The 21,057-nt window shown below is 36.3% G+C and overlaps 1 pseudogene; it reads left to right on the forward strand.

Moving 5' to 3' along the window:
- The window catches only part of LOC129903647 (11-beta-hydroxysteroid dehydrogenase B-like), a 71,377-nt pseudogene that overhangs the window by 12,468 nt on the left and 37,852 nt on the right, over nt 1–21,057 (forward strand).

Genomic DNA, 21,057 nt, shown 5'->3' on the forward strand with positions numbered 1-21,057 from the left:
TAACCTCTCTGAACTATAAGTAGTCCAAACTAGTAGAAAGTGAGCGGACTTGGTTAATCGATCTACGATGACCCAAATAGCATCAAACCTCTAAAATTAAATGGCAAGCCTACCATAAATCCCATAGCTATACGATCCCTTTTCTACTCTGGAATGGGTAGCTGCTGGTTCAAACCACTAGGCCTCTAGTGCTCGTACTTTATCTACTGACAACTCAAAAGACATGACTAAGAACTCATAATGGACGTATCGATTCCTAAAAGAAACCTTAAGGATATTCGTTTCCCTAATCCTCAACTAGTGGTCGTTGATCTCAAGTTTATCTTAGAGAACAATGTTGTACCCTAGAGCTGGTCAAATAAATCATCAATTTGCGGCATAGGATACAAGTTCTTGATGTTCACCTTGTTTAGTTGTCTGTACTCAATACATATATGAAGGTAACATATTTCTTCTTCACGGATAGGACATGAGCACCCCAAAAAGACACATGGGGTCTAATGAACCCTTTTCTCAAGATGTCCTTGAGCTACTCCTTAAGCACCCTTAACTCAACTATAGCCATTATGTAGGGTGGAATATAAATTTCCTGCATACCCTAATTAATATCAATGCTGAAATCAATATCATGATCAGGAGGAATATAGGGTAGATCGGTAGGAAACACATAAGGATACTCTCTAACGATAAGAACTGAATCAAAGAAATGAGTGTCAGAACTTGTATCATAAATATAAGGATATATGCTAGACACCTCATTCCTACTAACTGATGCACCCTCAAAAAAGATATCACACCCCTAGGCATATGACTAATCATACCCGTCTAAATAATTGAAGAAATGCTGGGCATACACAAAGTAACAGTCTTAGAAAAGAAATCCAAGATATCATAATGAGGAGATAACCAATCCATGTATGAAATCAAGTTAAAGTCTATCGTGTCTAATAAAATTAAGTCTTCCCTAGTATCATACCCAAAGATAGTCACCTTACATTATTGATACACTTGATCCATTAGTAAAGAATCATCTACGGAGGTAGCTACATGCATAGGCTCAGGAATAGGCTCACACAACACATCCAGACGAGTTACTTAATATGCAGACACATATGAGTAGGTAGACCCTAGATCAAATAAAGCATATGCAAACAGATGAGGGATGGAAATCATACATGTGATAACGGCATCTGAAGCCTACTTCTTTGGCCTCTATAGAAAAGCATACATGAGGCGTCTACCTCCACCGCCTGAACTACCAGACTGAGGACCATCTCGAGCATCTTGGAGACAACCCTAACACCCTGAGCACTACCTCTGGTAAAATGAATCAGGGCTATGGGGCCTAAACCTCTCTTCTTCTATCATCTACGATGACCGGTCATAAGGAACTTCTTAGAAAAGTGTCCTATCATGCCACACATATGACACGATCGACTAAAAGTACCCTTCTGAGATGGCCCAGCAACTCTTTACTAGCCACCACAACCCGAACACTCGAAATGTGCACCTCAAGAGGATTGAATTGGAGTCTGAACCATTTGACCATTACTAATCACTGAAGTGCCACCATATGTAAGCTGAAAAGTTTCCCGAACTGGCTTGGCGGGCTGAAACTGTTGTGGGTAACCTTTGACCGGAACTACCCTACCACTTGACTAAGACTCATTGAAACCACCATGATGGTGAGGCCTCTTGTTGCTGCCTCCATAGGCTTCACGATGGATCCCTTCAATAGTATGTGTATGATCAACTATCTAAAGAAATAATATAGCTTGATGCCACCATTTGCTCAATAGCCATCCAAAGTGGGAATGAGAGCCTTTTTTCAAACTTGTGCACCCTTTCATGCTCTGTGTAAGACCTAGTAAGTCAAAAAGTTGGAACCAAAGAGAAAAGTCTCAAAATTTCTAACCCATCCATACCAACGAGTCCCTCTATGGCTCTTAGAGCTTTCCAAGGCTCGTAAGGTTGGGTCGTAGAGTGACCCTTCGAGCAGAAGTTGAAGTTTCCCTCAAGAGAGGTTCTACGACCTTCCAAGATAAGTCATCCTCGAGAAGTCATAGAAACCCCTCATCAACTAGAAGTTTATAATATTTGTTCAAAGTTTCCCTATGGATAAGATGATGACTTAACAGGATGACTCGTAGAAGAAACGACGAGTCGTAAGAACCACCCGTCCAAAAATTTAAGAGACTAGTATTTTTGCAAGTTTGCAGACCTACAGGACGATCCTTGAGAACGGACCATTCCTCAGATGAAGAAACATAAACAATGATCTTCAAGTATAGTTTTCATGACTTAAAGTTGAGATTATTATTCCATGATGAAAGTTACAATGATGATCAAAGTTAAAGATGAGTTTATGAGTTGATTATGAGTTAAATGATTTATAAAGATAGTTTTTAATGAGTTACAACTGAGATTATGATTTTTAAGTTAAAGATTGAGATGATGATCAGAGTTAAGATCATTAGATTTTTTGAGATGGTGATAAGGACAATTCTCACCAAAGTTATAGATTCTTATGAATCACTAAGTAGATGAACTATTCCTAACATGTTTTAAAGATGGATTGATAGATAATTACTATTCTTCCTTATGTTATAATCGTATTTATGAGATTTTGTTGAGAGTTTACCTAGCACTGAGTGGACCTTGGGATAGGCATTCTCTCCCGTAGCAAAGGCAAGAGACCCATACAAAGATCTCATAGTCCCGTAACTGCATGCCATCATAGAATAAAGGATCTCCTATAGAATAGGCTTGATTCCTTAGAGGATCACCCATAGAAAAGGTTTGATACCTTTGAGGGTCACCCGTAGTTAAGGCTCAATCCTTATTGTAGCTTAGTGGATCCACTTAGGCATATAGGGGTATACCTTGGCAATTAGTCTCCCCCTTTCCTTTGATGTATGGGTAAACATTGGGACTCCATATTATAGCTCACATGATTTATGTCAGTTAACAGTCGCTCTCAATAAGTTACAAGGTCCTATCTCACAAGTTATATGACATAAAGTATGTTTTACTATAATGTTTATGATGCATTGACCACAAGTTTTTCTTATGATTTCTAATGTTTTTCAAGCCTTATTTGTGTTTTTCCTTATATTAGTCATACATCCTATGTTCATATTATTTATGCCTTATTCCATTTTTCATGGATATCTCACATACTTAGTACATTCAAAGTACTAACGCATATTTTTTCTATATTATCTCATAATATAAGGATGGACGACACTTGTAATCATTCTACCCATGGCTAGAGATTTCATTACATTTTGAAGAAGTTGGTGAGTCCTCATTATACCGAGGATAAGACTTTTATTCATGTTACTATTGTTTTCACTTTTTTCTACTGTTAGAGTGATCTAGGAGCTTGTCCTAAGCCCCCATCAAAGATTAGACTAGAGGCATGTTTAGACGATATTCATTGGTGCAGTCCAAATTAGGCAGTTATAGAGTTGATTTCCCTTAGTCCTATTCCCCACTTAATGATTACTTCTACTTATCTTTATATTGTTCTTTACCTTATGTATGCAATGTAGGCTAAGATGGCTTATGGTTGGGGTCCCTCGCATCCCGATCTCCATGTTATGAATAATCCCTAGGTCAGGTCGTGACACTCCATCGGCATAAGCATAGACACATGTCTAGAATACTCATGAAATAGTTTCTCATACTATGCAACCGATAAGGATCCCTGAGTCAGGTCTATGAACTCTTCCTGCAACTGCACCCTCAAGCTGCGAGGTACGTACTTCTCCAAGAAAGCCTCAGAGAACTTAGCCCAAGTCATCAGAGGTGACCTGACTAGACTGCACTAAAGATAAGACCTCAACCACTACTTCACCAACCCATCTAGTAGAAAAGAGGTATAATTGACCTCATGAGACTCTATTAACATGAGTTTATGCAACCTCTCTTGGTAACTAATCAAACATTCGTAAGAATCCTTGCCTGTTGCGCCTGAGAACCTAGGAGGGCCTAATTTGATGAACCACCCTAGAATCTTCATCTCCTCAGAATACATGACTGGTCTGGGTGCCATAGGAGGAGAAAAGTAGGAATGGGCTAGACCAATAAGCGAGAAGCAACACTAGTAGGTTGTGCCCCTGGAGTCTGAACACCCTATGCCCCTTCCTAGGATGGAGTATGAGCCTCATGTGGGACTTGAGGTCCAGCTGAAGTACTGGGCAGAGTCCCTTCTTGGGACATACCCTCTATGAAGTTGAGGATCTAATCTAGTGTATACTAAAGTATTGCCGTGGCAACAAAACCTGGTGGAGGTTGGGCTGACTCCACACCATCCGGTTAATGTTGAATGTGATCAACCTCTATTTTGGGCTATGGTGATGGTGCTTGCTCCTAATCTCTAGTTGATGCTTTAGCTCGTATTCTTCCTTGACCTTTAGGTCGACCTCGGCCTCAACCCTTAGCTTATCCCCTACCTGTTTGTGTAGGAGTCTCTCATCCTCCCATATGTGATCTCATTTTAGGCATCTGAGAAAGAATGAAGGAAACAAACACTTAGAAATTACTAAAGTCAAGACTGAATAATACAAAACAAAACAAGGAAAGTATTCCTAGAAATGCCCTATAGCCTCTCAAATATAGGATATGGACGTCATTATACCGATCTTTGAGACTCTACTAGGCAGTTGTTCCTATACTGGTGAACCTAAAGCTTTGATACCACTCTATCATGACTTGAAATGGGATCATGATGGAGCCTAGTACACCCCCTAAGTAGGCAAGCCTAAATCCTAAAAGAAAACTTATGAAAGATAATAAATTAAATTATAATAATCATATTAGTGATAAGATGAAGATAGGAATATCATATACAAGAAACCGGTTGTATCATAAATCTGTAGTATAATACCAATGTACAAAAGAGGCCCGAAGTGACCAAAAAGACAAACTGACATAAGACCAAATCCCTAGACCTGGTGTCATCTATACAAGAGCTACTCAATATAGAAAGTTATATATACAAGAGATCTGACTAGTAAAAATACAAAATTTAAAAGTTACAACAAAAGAGGGAAGGCAGCACGTCTTTGGACGCTAAGAGTTCACCACAATCTAAGTCGATAACGACCAAGAGAGATCCAACATGCACAGACGGTGTCTCATATTAGAAGTTGCACAAACAAAATGCAAAAGTGTAGTATGAGTACCAAAACACGGGATACTTAGTAGGCATCATAGGCCGATCGAGCTTAGAAAGATTATATATATATAAATAAGTAAGATAATGCTACAACTACAACTTGACAGTCCAACGAATCACAAAAGTAATCGAACATAGATAAACACATAATATTTCAAAGAGGAGAGCATCCAAGTACATGGAGAAACAAAATCACATAATAAGGCAAGATGATGCAATGCAGTGAACAAATGCATAAAAGTAAAAGCCCGAAAGAGCCCTCAAACTATGCGAAATGGAACCTCGGACTTATCAATAGTAATCCAATCATTCGGATATATATTGATGGGACGCCCAGAAGGATACCTCAGACTTATCAACTAGTGAAGTAATAAAAATGTAGCTTAGAACTAAGTAAACGGGCCACCAAAATAGTACCTCGGACTTATCAGGGGTAATCAAATTGCCGAAATAAGTCATGCAACCAAGTGCTTCCTTACCATTCAAGCCATGCAATTTTTAAGTTAACCGAACAAATTTCATTTTAAGACATAAATCCAATCTAGTATATTTCCCTTGAAAAAAAGCTCCTTAAGTAATAGGAGAAAACCTATCTTGTCCCCATGGAGCCCAACAGGTAGAAAATATAACAAAACCACTTAAAAGGGGGTTTCAATCTGAGCCTCTTATCCTTACCCAGACTAATTCATGCTAAGTGCACAAGTAATTCAGATGAATTCTACCAAGCCAAAATCAACAAATCAGACCACAAAGCACATTACAAAATAATCGGGTAAAGTACCCGTTCACAGAGAAGTTGTACTAACCTGAAAATCTAGCCACTACAAGTCCAAGGCCTCAGGCCCAATAGTACAAAATAAAGAAATAAAAGACAAAAATAACACGAAGACATCCAGCAATTTCCAAGGCACTCAAGACACGTAAAACTAAGTTTCATACCACATAAAATCATACTAAGGAGCTAAACTCATCAAAAAAATCCATGGATCAACCTAAACTAAGAATTAACAGCTAAAGTCTAAGATAAAACATTTGTACATGGTCATTACAAGTCTAAAGGTCATGCAATCTTAAATTCATCTCCTAAACCTTTCTAACGATCATATTACTCACATATATACATATAAACTATCCGAGGCAAGTCCAAAACAAGGGACAATAACCTACCTCAAGTTATAAAAACCACACATTAACTCTACTCGGATGATTTTCCATTATGAAGATCCTTAAACTGCATCTGCGCTATCGAGAACGCATCAGGCCAGTCAAAATAGGTCCAATAATACTCGTATTACAAATAATAAAAATAGGCCAGAATTGGGTCAAAATCGACACTCAAATTGACATTATTAAACCAAAAACACCATTATATTTTGTTTGAAGTAAGAATCACATGCCCAAAAGTTGGGAAAAAATAGAGTTCTATTCAGACCTCAAAATGGTCTAAATACAAAACTTTTTAGAAAAGAAATCAAGGAATTCTAGGAAGAAAATGACAATGAATTAAGGAATTTAAGCTAGAATCGCGTAGAGAAAGTGAAATGGGATATATTTACCTTTTAATCACCTAAACTGGGCGAGAAACAAGCAAGAACACCCCAACCCAAGCTCAACATCAATGGTTCTTCATTTTATAGAAATGACGAAGAAATGGGATTTAATCCCCCAGCAACAACATTGAAAGCGGTCAAAAGGTTGTTTTAGCGACCATTGCTAAATCCAACAAGGGTCACAAAAGTGACCCCCGCCTAGGAGACGCCTACTGTAAAAGTGGCTGCCAGGTCGCAAAAGAGACCACCGCTTAAGTGGCTAGCCAGTCACCTAAGACACCCCCACCTTGCCTGATTTTCCCTGCTTTTCTGGGACCAAGGCTACTTAAGAGGCTAATGTTGAAGTGACCAAGGGCCGCTAAAGCATCGATAACAGAAGACAAACAACAAAAAATGGCCTAAGTGTCCTAAAGCTTCAAACAGACCCTCAGAATTTATTCAGAGTCCAAATGGAGCAAACCAAAAGTGCAAACCACTGCAAAATGACATTTTAAACTTACAAACTAAAAAAAACAACCAACAAAGGTCGTCTTGTCAATATATTGACCAAAGTCAACACTTACAAAGAAAAGCCCAAAAAATAGTAAAAAGTTATGAACTCATCCTAAAGGCCTCGAAAATCAAACCAAAGGTTGTTATAGACTAAACTTGGCATTCCGGAGCTAACTGTATCGACGAAATTTCAATCCGAGCATGTTTACCAAAAATGTTGACCGAAGTCAAACTTTGGCCAAAACTTCTAAACTAAACTGCCTAATCACACAAACTCCGAACGAAAGCCCCAAAACCCTAACCAATCACTACACTAGACCAAAATGACCCTTCTGAAGTTGATGGAAGTGATGGAATCTTCATCCGACATCAAAATCTCTGAATGTTTACTAAAGTCAACTATTTCAAACCTTAGGCCTCAAAAATGGCCAAACTCACTCAAAATTCACCCAACCTCCTCGAAAAGTGTGCCACCCATTCTGACATGACATAAATGCTACAAAGAATCTACGACAAGGGGAAAAATAGTAAAAGCATGTAAAACACACAAATGACATTGAGGATAATTACACTTCTGTGAGCCGTAGAAGCCATCCGTAGAAGGGTCTCAACAAAACTAAAATTTTCTCTATGTTTAGGAGTGACCTAGGATAATCACCTACGACCCATAGCTCTATATAGGATACATAGGGTCTTGGACATGGATCACAGTTTTAAAGGGTCTTGCTTAGTTTCTTCTGTCCCATTCTAACAGGTCTAAGCTAGGATACCAAGGGGTGTTACATTTTTGCCTTGTGTGTTGGTTTCGTGATGTCTGGTTTAAGTAACTTGTTCATTTTTATCGTGGGGACAACCCAAGAAATTGTGAAGGTGAATGTTTTTTGTATATCGTGATTATGTGGATGGCCATAAATCGCATTCGCGTAGTAGTGTTTCTATGATCATCGCGATCGTGATGACATGGTGGGCATTCATGATTACAATGGTAAATTTAATGAGTTAACCCAAATTTATTCATCACAATAACGAGGCATTTATTCGCGATCGTGATGAGCAAATGTTACCTGAACAATGTCTTTTTCAAAAGTTGGGGTTTCACCTCATTTTTCACTATTTTTGAGTTTGAGAGCTCGATAGAGGCGATTTCAAAGGAGAATTTCATGTGAAATCAATTGGGTAAGTGTTTTTGTCTTTGAATATTCATTACCCACTTATTATCTTTAATTTTAAACACCAAAATTATGGATTTTGAACTCCAGAGTTTTGGAGATTTTTCAAGAACTTGAGTTTTTATTAAAATGGTGATTATGAGTTGAATACAACTCTGGTTTTGAATTAGTTTTCACTAATGGATTTCAAATACTCTGAGGAATATTTTCATGTAAAAATTTCCAAATTACCTCGTTATCAAAATTGGATTTTTGAGCCATTTTGATCCTTTTGTCTGAATTTTGTGAAATTGATATTTTTATTTCCTAAATTTTATTGGTATCCATTATTTGACTAGATTGTGGTGGTTTGATACTATTTGAAAGAGAAGGCTCAAGTTTTCGATTGATTATATTTTAATTAAGGCAAGTGAACTTCTAAAATTCTGTAATTCTTGTAGAATTCTCGAATTCCCTTTCTTGTATGTATTGGAGAGTAATGGGAATGAGGTGATGTTTCTTTATTCACATAAATTAAGCTTAATTAATGGACGGGGTTAACTAAAAGGCATTGTATTTCTAATCTTGTGATTGTAATTTGTGATGTGTCTTGTTCTTGTTATTGATGTGTAGTTGATAAAATACTTTGATAACTTCATTATGAGTCATTTTCGGTGAGAGTGTGATGCCGAGGTCATTATCGGTGAGTGTGTGATGCTTAAGTCATTTTTAGCAAGAGTGGGATTCGAGGTCATTACCTGCAAGTATGTGATGCCGAATTCATTTACGACGAGAGTGTGATGCCAAGGTCATTGCTGGCGAGTATGTGATGCTGAGGTCATTTTTGACAGAAATTATAAAAGTATAAAGCAAGTTGGTCCCACAAACTTCAAGCTAATGTATAAATCTTCTAGGGACGTATGGGTCATTATGTTAATGTTAGCTAGGCTTTTTGTCTTGAAAAAGAAAAGGCACACGCATAAAGCAGCAAAATACAAAATTTTAAAAAACAAAACATGAAATATAACGAAAATACCCTTGGCATACAAGCAGGCATGTTGACGAACATCTTCTTGTTTGTAGCCTCTTCTAATATGTAGTAAAAATTGAAGGGACATATCTAAAAAAAATTATTTTAAAAAATAAGAAGAAGAAAAAAACTCGATCCAAGGAGAGAGATTGTAATGGATGCAAAAAAGAAAATAAGTCGCCCATTTGTCACAAACTCTCTTAGTACCTCATACCACGTATTGAAAAGAAAACCGTCCAAATGTATTTCTATTATAAAATCCCCTATTTAAAGTGAACTGTAGAGCTGGGAAATTAACTATTGTTAAATTATAACCATAATTCCACATGGTATCATTAAATTACATGTCAGGAACCAACCACGATTTTCTTAAAATTTTGTGTCCTCACAACGATACCATTTTTAATCACTGTTGTTGTTGCAAATGCAACTGAAGTAGACGGCAAGACAAGGATAAAATATGGATACCTATATTCATCCATATATATTTTATGAGTTAAAGAAAAATTGAAACCCAGATTTACCCAACTCAAATATAAGTGATCTACCCTATCGAAATGTGGATTAAATGAGCTAAGTTTAAAAATATGAGCTAAAATTTCTAGCTCTGCGTAGGTCCTTCATCGAGAATCTCTCATGATCATAGCCGGAAATAATTACTTAGATGGGCATTTTTTAATAAATAACTATTGATTTTAGTGATATTTTTTATTTATTACCATTTATAGCAATATCTAACAATACTATGATAAATCTGCTATGTTTTAAAAGTAAACTATACGTGCAATATAAATATATTATAAGTGTTTTAAAATATATTATGATTATTTGGTAAGAAATTGACACAATGTATTATAAATGTATTAAATTGTATGATAAATGTATTATCCAAATAAAATTTGTATTATATGTGTTTTATAAAAAAAATTCTACAATATGTATTAAAATTGTATTAGAAATGCATTATGAGTGTCTAGTGAAAAAAAATATTATTGCTATAAATGGTAAATATTTTCTTAATATAGCATATCTATGTAAGTTCAAAATAGCTTTTTTGAATCGCATCACCAATATTGCAAGCTATATTTTGTTATCTGTGATATGTTAGAAAATAGCATATGAATATGCAAAGAGGAAAAAAAACTTGTCTTGGTTGCACGGTGAGAAAATAGACTATGGGGGATCCGTGAGAAAGCTAGGAAACTAGGTGCAAAACATGTGTTGATAATGGCTGCAGATGTTGTCAAGAAAGATAATTGTAGGAGATTCATCACCGAGACTGTCAATTTTTATGGGCATCATAATCCAAGTTAAATTTTCCGCATAGTGATTTAAAATGTAATTAGATAACGTTTTATTTCGGTATGAAGCAAGGACGGATGGACAACATCTCTAGCCTTATGTTAGCTAATTGTTGGTTGATCTATTAAAATACTTCTCATTTATATCAGAGATCACAAACCAAATGGGGTATATATGATGAAAACTTGATGCCTGAAATTATACTTCCTTCAAATAAATTCTAACTTATATTTGAACTAAGCAAGTGATGCACGTTCTCAGATTTCCTATGTTTGACCCTAAAGCCTAGGAAATTACCAATTGTAAATAATCATGTGAAAGATGTTTTACAATGCGCACATCTTATGATCAACAGTTTTTCCTCCTTAGTCATAAGTGCTTGCTCTATTTTGATTTGAGTGGACCCGAGGTATATTTGAGCGTTACTTCAATTATTAACAAATGAGTCTCCCTTTCTCTTGACCACCCTCTCATTACCTTAAGCAAAACATAGTTTCTTAATTTTACTCCCTCTCGTTGTGCATTATGAAGAGGTAACTATATACATGTTTTTAGACAACTAAAACTATCTTTTGAAATGTTATTGAGGTTATTTTAATTCATTCATTTGAACAAAAAACATTACTTGATGTCCATCAAACAATCGCACACTGAAGAAGATAATATCTATAGATGAACTGTGATTTTATTGACTACTGACCTCTTCTTTGGTTGAACTCTCCTACTTCCTTAGTAGACCAAAAAAACTTTCATCTTCTCTTTTTGAAAACTTTTCCTATTTTTATATGAATAAGTCTCTTTCTTAATTTAGTGGGTTCTGCAACTTTTTTCCTACTGATACACTGTTGTTGTTTCATTATTTGCAGTGGATCATCTTGTGAATACAATAAGCTTGGGACATACTTTCTACATGGAAGAAGCCACAGACACAAATTTGTCTCCCATTTTGATGGTATTAATTTTTATCATTTAACTTTAACTTTCTAACCTCTAAGACCCTGAAAGTTAGAAAGTCAAAAAAATGAGATTCAAAAGAAGTTTCTCAGAAAATCTCAGCTTTTGGCATTAGATGATCATTCATAAGACCCTTCACATTCTGTAATTCTCTCTATGAGCCATGGAGAGTGTCCGTGAAGATCACCAATCGAATGGAAAATTTATAGGAGGGTCCACGGATGGCATCACGTCCTGTGGTGTAAACCATGAGCCATGGTATGGTTTGTGAATACCAACCCCTCAAGATCCTATTTGGGATACCCTCCATGATGGCCTTTGTGGGGGAACCCCTATTTCCCTTAATTCAATCCATCACCACTCCCACCACCATGGGTCGCGGTGAAGTTCACGTACCTTGGTGGAGGCCCATCAAAGTGCCAAATACAGTTTAGGTTAGGGGTATTTTGGTCCATCCCTATATATTCATTGGACAGTTTCTAGGAGTTTATTATAACATATTATCTACCCTAAGCCCTAATAACCCTCCCATTCTCACCCTAACACTCTAAATCAAAATCTTCTCTCTAAAGTGTGCTTTCCAAGATGCCTTCTTCCTCAAGCAATTTCTAAGAATTTCTTCAAAGTCAAGTTTCAATTCTCTACAATTTAGGGCTCCTAAAGGTCAAAGTATATGGGAATTCATCCTTGGTCCTTTTCACCCATGGAATCCCAAATATTTCTTTTCAAATCTCTTACGAACTCTTCTTCTACAAGCCCTAATTTCATGATTTGCATTGGATCTTCTTAATTATGATATAGTTCAATGATATTAGCCTAATTATTCATAAGTCACATTACATTGCATGATTTCAATGTGAATTTCAAAGACCTATGCTATATGCTAGTTTCATGTATTATTTATGAGTTATGATCATGAATTTCAAACTATTTCAATAAAAGCTTTATGAATTATGTTCAAAGATGCTTTAAGGAAGAAAGTTATGAATGATGTTTCAATTATGCTATAAACAAAGAAGTTATAGTGAAATAAGGAAAATTCTTGCACAATCATGTTAAAGAAGTTAGTGGTTGTGATGGAATTTCCTTACACATTCCTGATAAAGTTGATAGATGAGCTATCCTTTTGTTATTTTTATAAAGATGGATTAATATCTATTATTATCTTTTCTAATGATGTTAATGACTATGTTTTCTTGAAATTCCATTTGGATAAAGACTTAGCACCGAAAGGACTTTAAGGTGGAGTTTGGTCTATTATGCATTGTAGCTACCCATGGGAATCCTAGCAGCATCTGTTAGTGCCTAACTACGTTGCCCGCGTAGGTTCAAAGATGCCAATATGGTGAAGCTAGTAGATCTAAATATAGCACAAAGTTAAAGAGAAAGTACCATCAAGAAGTATACCCTGGCAAGGTAGCCTTTCCCTTTCGATGTGGGGTTCATCAAATTTCATGTAATAGCTCGCATGGTCTTATAAGTCGATTAAAGGTCCTATCTCATACCAGTTATGTCTTATGTTATCTTTATAACGATATATTAATATCTATTATTATCTTTCCTAATGATGTTAATGACTATATTTTCTTGAAATTCTGTTTAGATAAAGACTTAGCACCGAGAGGACATTAAGGTGGAGTTCGGTCTGGCATGTCATTATAGCTACCCATGAAAATTCTAGTAGCAACCTTTAGTTTCTAACTACATTGTCTGCATAGGTTCAAATATGCCAATATGATATTTTGGTGCATTGCCTAATGAGTTTAGTGCCTTAATGTTTTCATAGTTTACTCATGTTTTAAGATATTGTTCTTGCTTCTCATGATTCATATTGATTAAGTCCTATGTTTATTGTTCATGCATACATCTCACATACTTAGTTCATTCAATGTACTAACGCAAACTTTTGCCTATATTATATCATAATGTAGGGTCCAACAAGCTCATTCTCTCATTCATAACTAGAGCTTAGTACAGTTGTTCTTATGGTGAGTCCTCATGCTTCAAGGACAAGACACTTTATTTTCATTATGTCATTTGATTATTTCATTTCTCTTAATCTTGGACCTTGTCTTACGCCCCCATTGAAATTAGTAGAGGCATGTTAGATATTCACGGAGTCTATGTTGTTGCATCCTTTGATGTTGTTTCTCCTTTATTGAGATATTCCTATTGAGACATTACTTCCACTTTCAAGATTTAGATTTATTGCTTTAAATACCATATGAATTCTTATCTATGATATACTAAGAGGCTTGGTTAGAGTCCTTCAAGATTTCAATTATCGTGTCATGCCTAGGGCCTAGCTTGGGTCATGACAAACTTGGTATTAGAGCACAAGGTTGAAGTGTCCTAAGGAGTCTAAAATTCTATTCCGAGTAAAGTATTATTTCATTAGTGTGAATCACACCACATCTTTGAATAAGGGGGCTATGAGGCATCTTGGTAAAAACATTACTTCTTTCATATTCTCATCGTGCTATAGAGTTGAACTCTAAGGTTTCCTCTTCTAACACTTTCTCTTTGCGATTACAGAAGTATGCCTCCATGAACATACCCAATCTGAATGAATGTTGAGGTGGAAAAACAAGCTCTGAATGATCCCTTGAATGAACAAGTGCCACATGCAGAGTTCTACGCCAATTTTAAATTTCTTACTCAAGCCATGGCTACTTAAGTGAACCATGAGGTGGTAGCTCCCATGAACCTAAATGTGGGTACGAAGGCTAGCTGAGTTTGTGATTTCATCCATATGAACCCTCTTGAGTTTCATAGTTCCTAGGTGGATGAGGATCTGGAAGAGTTCATTGAGGGTATTGATAAGATTATTGGCATCACAGATATTAGACCGGTTGAAAAAGTGGACTTGGTGGTGTACCAACTCAAAAGGGTTGCTCAAGTATAGTATGAACAATAGAAAGGTGAAAGAGGTGTAGGTGATGGTCCCATTGAGTGAGAGAAATTCAAGGATGTTTTTCTAGACCAATTCTTTCTATAGAGTTGAAAGAGGCGAAGGTGCAAGAGTTTATCAATTTGCACTAAGGTAACATGAGTGTGAGGGAGTATGCCCTCAAGTTCACCAAATTATCCAAATATGCTCCTTTCATGGTTGTGGAGAGGTTTAAGAGGGAGTCAAAGAGGACTCAAATCGATGATGGTAACTTTTCTCACGGTAAGTCCAATAATGGTGGTCGTCCACAGTTTTTTTAAAGGTATTCAGAGCACGATTCATCTAACACTTTGGCTCCAAAACTTGATAAGGATAAGGTAGCTAATCCTAAGGCATAAGGAGAAGCTCCGAGTGGTCAAGTCATCTATTCATACAAGAAATATGGGATGAATCATAAGGAAGAATGCCTAGAGGGATTGGATGTGTTCTATAAGTGTGGAAAGTCGGGTCATCATTCAAGGGAGTGTAGGAGTATTTTAGAACAGAGTCTCAAACTCAAACTACCGGTCATCCATATTAGTATGCTACTACTTCGGGTTGTGGTCAGCGCCACAACAGATTTTATGCCTTTTAGACTCATCAGGAGTTAGAGGATTCCCCTGATATTGTGACTGGTATGTTGAAAGTCTTCGAATTTAATGTTTTTTGCATTATTAGATCCGGGTTCTGCTCCATTATTTGTTACTCTTTATATTTCTATGAGGTTCATTGTTAGTCTTAAGATCTTGCTAGAGCTTTTCTCGGTCTGTACTACTGTTGGTGATTTAATTATAGCTAAAACAGTCTATAGAAATTACCCTATTTCAGATTTTCATAAAATCACCTCAATTGATCTTGTAGAGCTTGATATGACCGAGTTCAATGTTATTCTTGGTATGAATTTTCTTCATGCATGTTATGCTTCTGGATGTTGTAGGACTCGTGTGGTCAAATTTTATTTTCTAAATGAGCCAATCCTAGAATGGAAGGGTAGTAATTTCGTGTTTAAGGGTCAATTCATCTCATGCCTTAAAGGTTGGAAAATTATTTCCAAAGGTTGTATTTATAATCTAGTTCGAATTAGAGATACTAATTCTAAAGATCCTACTCTTGAGTGAGTTTCAGTTGTTAATGAGTTTCCGGATGTCTTTCCTGATGGCCTGCCAAGTATTCCTCCCAAAAGGAAAATAAACTTTGGTATCGATTTTCTCCTTGATACTTAGCCTATGTCTATTCCTACTTATCGAATAGCCCCGACAAAATTGAAAGAGTTGAAGGATTTGTTAGATAGAGTTTCATTAGACTGAGTATCTTTCCATAGGGTGCCCCAATTCTCTTTATTAGAAAGAATGATGATTCTCTCGGAATGTTTATTGGTTACCGGCAATTGAACAAGATCATAAGTAAGAATAAATATCCCATTCCAAGGATTGATAATTTATTTGATCAACTTCAAGCAGAAAGCTACTTTTCAAAAATTGATTCTCGATCAAGTTATCATAAACTTTGAGTAAAGGAAAGTGATATTCAGAAGATGGCTATTAGAACTCGGTATGGTCACTTTGAATTCTTTGTTACGTCTTTTGGACTAATGAATTCCCCTAGAGCTTTTAAGGATTTGATGAACAGGGTGTTCAAGCAATATTTGATATGTTCATAATTGTGTTCAAAGATGATAAATTGATCTATTCTCGGAGTGAGGAAGAGCATGCCGATCATTTGAGGATTGTATTGCAAATTCTCAAGGACCTTCAGTTGTTTGCCAAATTCAGTGAGTGTGAATTTTGGTTGGGGTAAGTTGCTTTCCTTGGCGATATCATCTCCAGTAAAGGAATTATGGTTGATCCCAAGAAGATCGAGGTGGTTAAGAATTGGCCTAGATCATTTTCCCCTTCTGACATTCAAAGTTTTTGGGCTTAGCCAGTTATTATAGACGGTTTGTGGAAGGTTTATCTTCCATCGCATCGCCCTTGACTACTTTTACTCAAAAGAATATGAAATCCCAATAATTCAAGGCATGAGAGAAGAGTTTTCAAGAGTTGAAGAATATACTTACCTCCGCTCTAGTATTGACTTTGTTAGAAGGTTCTGATGGGTTTGTTGTCTATTGTGATACTTCACGAGTCGGTCTTCATAGTGTGCTAATATAGAATGGTAAAATGATAACCTATGTTTCTAGGCAATCAAGGTTCATGAAAAGAATTACCCAACCTATGACTTAGAGTTAGCGACTGTGGTTTTTGCTTTGAAGTTGTGGAGACACTGTAGGGCCTAGTCATAACACAGTGATTAAACTCCCGAAGGGCTCCAACCAAGACTCTTGTCATATCATTAATCATACATAAGGTAAAGCATATGCGGAAATAACATAAAAAGACTCTAAATCATGAATCATAGCAGAAGAATGTAACATGAGTACATAGACTCCATAACATTTGTCCAACAATGCCTTTACTACTTTAAGATGGACGGGGCCAAGACATGTTTCTAGCTCACCCTCAATACGAATATAACAAAGTATTTGATATGAAACAACCAACTCATAGCTTGTCCTCAGTAGATGAGGACTCACCAAAACTCCATCGATATAGAAGCTCACTAGCCATGTGTAGGAATGTAATCCTCAACTCCAGTATTTTGAGATAATATAGGCAAAAATATGTGTTAGTATGTTTGAATGTACTAAGTATATGGGCATGTCATGCAATGTAAATCATAGGATGCAATGATCAAAGAACGTACATAATATAAAGAGGATAATTAAAATCATGAGAAAATCATAATGATCGAAGCATTTAAGGGATATAGTTGAAATCATAAACGTACATAAGAAAATTAAACATATGTGGGATAGGAATCATAACCTCTAATATGACCATGCAAGCTATAACATGAAATCTCAACATCTCCTCATACAACAAAAAAAGGGGAATCTACTTGCCAAGGTAGACTCTACCACGCTAGGCGGGTCCTTTACATACGCTACATGTGGATACACTAGCTAAGACAAAGGCAATCCTATGGTGGCACGTAGTTCTGAGACAAGAGACTTTATACAAGGACCCTATAGGTCGAGCCCCCACCTCAATTCATTATTCGGTGCTAAGTCAAATCTCACGAAATACATAGCATAGTAATCATACTTAACATAAATCATATACTTGTTCATAAACTTCATAATTCATAGAATATCTCATTTTCATATCACACTTGCAATGTGAGTATAAGTCTTTCAACATTACAATATCATACTTGAATAATTCATGTCATTAGGTTCCTAGGTCACCAATTAAGGATCCTAAGTCACCTTTCCTCATACCTTGTATAGAATTCATATCTTGAACATAATTGTAATCCATGATCATAACTTATATTTGAATTTAGAGTAAAACTCATATACATAGTCAATTTGCATTAAAACAATGAGAATACTTGAAATCATTGAACTTCATGATCATACATTCATGTATATTGATCTTGGGTACATTTATGTGGCCAATAACAAATAAAACTCATAATTCATTGATCAAGTTGAGAGCAAATTCCTAGAATTTAGTTCATATTGTTGCATATTTTATATTGTTGTAACCAACCAATGTGATTATACACTTTCAGTGATGATGGGAAAGAATGAACATTCAAAATATGATCGGATAGAAAGTAGAGCTCAAAGGAGAAGTTGGGAACACAATGTGAAGAAAATACACTATAAGGAAGTATGTACACGTCGTGCACATGGATTCTAAGATTTAATTCCAAAACTTAGAATTTATTCAAAGAAAATATGTGGTGCGCACCAGGTCTACATCACGGACCTTGTTCTAGATAGCACAAATTCATGCCGACACAAGAAATGAAAAATTACACTGAACTGAACCAATTCTGCATTGCGGACTTTAGTGTGTCTACTTTAATTCCACGTTTTGGTGCTATAAATAGCACCTTTACATATTTTATTAAAAAGTAGATCAGATTGTCGGGTTTGAGTTGAAGAAGACGAAGAGAGAGCTACTTTTGGTGATATTTTCTTCTTTCCTTTTATTTTGAATCTAAGTTTTATGTTAGAAATAATTTATGTAAATATATTATACACCATGAGTGGCTAAATCCCCTTGTTCTTGGGTTGTAGCCAAAAGATGAAGGTTTGAATCTTATTTACATTGGTTAAAAAATAGGTTTGTGTGTGTCATTACTCTTATGTTTTTGTTTTGATTTTTTTAATTCTTGATCACCATTACAAAAAAATTATTGTCCAGATAGAACTCGAAAGACGGAAAAGGGATAGAACACTAGAATATAAGGAGCATGTCTGTCCTAGAATTGCCTGTGTAGAATGATCGTGACATATATCTATACACCATATTTGGTTACTAAATAAGATGATAAGATTAATGCATTTTTGTTGGTTCATGCTTATCCCTGCTCCACGATGTAGTTAGGTTGTCAACAAGACTAGGCAATTAGAGATCGGAAGATCATAATTGTATAATCACCCTTGTAAACCAGTAATCGAAAAACCCATTGGATACCAACGTAAAAGATTTTAGACTAGAAATCTATGAGTACTACAACCCAAGGACTCTTCTTTATATTGATAAAATTCCTCTAATATCTTTGAATCATTTTTCCATATCAGATTGTTATAATTATTTTTATAGACATAAATGAACTCAACTCTTTGAAAACACACATGAATAATTTGATTCATTGAAAACCTAACTAACGCATCATTGCATTTTCCTATGGGTTCGATATGTGGCTCTTAAAGAGGGTCACTATATTAGTTTTGAGACCGCGTACACTTGCGTGTGCGTCTGGATGCAACAAGTTTTTGACGCCATTGCCAGGGAACATTGTTTAATTTGGCATTAGTTTTCTTTGCGAAGTTTCTTTATTATTTGAGTTTTTGTTAACAACTTGATCATAGCTGTTATTTCTTGTAGGAGAACTTAAAAAAAGGCACACTGGACAGAAGTGGGAACATTGTAGAGCCACTAGATGAGCCTGAAAGATTTTTACATCAGCAAAGAAGGAGAGCAGTTGCTCTATATCCTGTACCACAGGTAAATCAATGTGATACTAATGAGGTGCCGGTAGATATCCCTGTGGAGATGGAAGCCAAGATAGTACATAATGTGGCAGTCCCACTAACAGCAAATGTCACCTCCAGCATTCAGAAACAGCTAGCTGGAGGAAGATTTGAATTATAACAGAACATGGTGCAACTATTGCACTCTAATGGGCAGTTTACAGGTTTGCCTCATAAAGATCCTCAAGTTCACATCCAGAACTTCTGGGAGATTAGCGACACTTATACACCTAATGGGGTATCTCCTAATTATGTGAGGTTAACATTGTTTTCCTTTTCTTTGTTGGGGGAATTTAAGAGGTGGTTGAAGTTAAAACCACCAAATTTAATCACTTCATGGAATGATTTGGCTCATAGGTTTCTTATCAGGTTCTTTCCTTCAGGGAAGACAGCTAAGTTGAGGTCTGAAATTTTAAGCTTTAAGCAAAAATCTGGAGAAAATTTGTACCAATCTTGGGAGGAGTTTAAATCTTTACTGATTAGTTGTCCTCACCATCATCAATCTAATGACGTGTTGGTCCATACCTTCATAGAAGGGTTGGAACCCAACACCAAAATTCTTCTTTATTCTGTTATAAGTGGACAGGCATTGGAGAAAACATATGATGAGCTATATACGTTGCTTAATCACATATCTCAGGGAGATCCTGAGTGGAATGGAGGAAATTCTAGATTTGTGGTTCAAAAACAAGTAGGCATGTTTGAAGTTGATGCGATGACAGCTTTGACGGCACAGATTGTAGCAATGCAAAATATGATGACATCGCATTTCAATACTTTAGCAAAAGGATAGCAGCAAGCTTCGGTGACTATGGTTCAGCAATAACACATGTGGTGCGAGGTGTGTGGCAGTAGTGAATATATGGCAGAATATTATGGAGTTAATCCTGGGTCGGTGAATTTGTGAGAAATGTACCTAAGAGTGGAGATAATCAGAACTATGGAAATACTTACAACCCAAATTGGAGAAACCATCTGAATTTCTCATAGGGTGGACATTAGAAAAACAAAAGCGAGGGAAAACATAATTCAAACCATAAGGGAGTAGGCAACAGTACAACAATCAAGGCCACGGTCTATATAAACCACAAGGAGGAGGCCAGCACTATAACCAGCAAGACCAGAGTAACCAATAATCAAGATGTGCAGCAAACATGAATGTGGAAGACATGCTTATAAAACTCATGAATGACCAAGGTAAGCTAGCTGCAGACGTGCGCCAATAATAAATCACTCCCAAAATTTAGAGAAATAGGTGGGACAGGTAGCTAGTGCACAAAATTCACGCTCGCAAGGTGGTTTACCAGGTAACACTAATCTAAACCCCAAATAGATAAATACTGTGAGCACTCAAAGTGGACGAGCATTGGTTGAGCTAACA

This window comes from Solanum dulcamara, chromosome 9 (assembly GCF_947179165.1).
Source record: "Solanum dulcamara chromosome 9, daSolDulc1.2, whole genome shotgun sequence".
In the NCBI taxonomy this organism is placed as follows: Eukaryota; Viridiplantae; Streptophyta; class Magnoliopsida; order Solanales; family Solanaceae; genus Solanum; species Solanum dulcamara.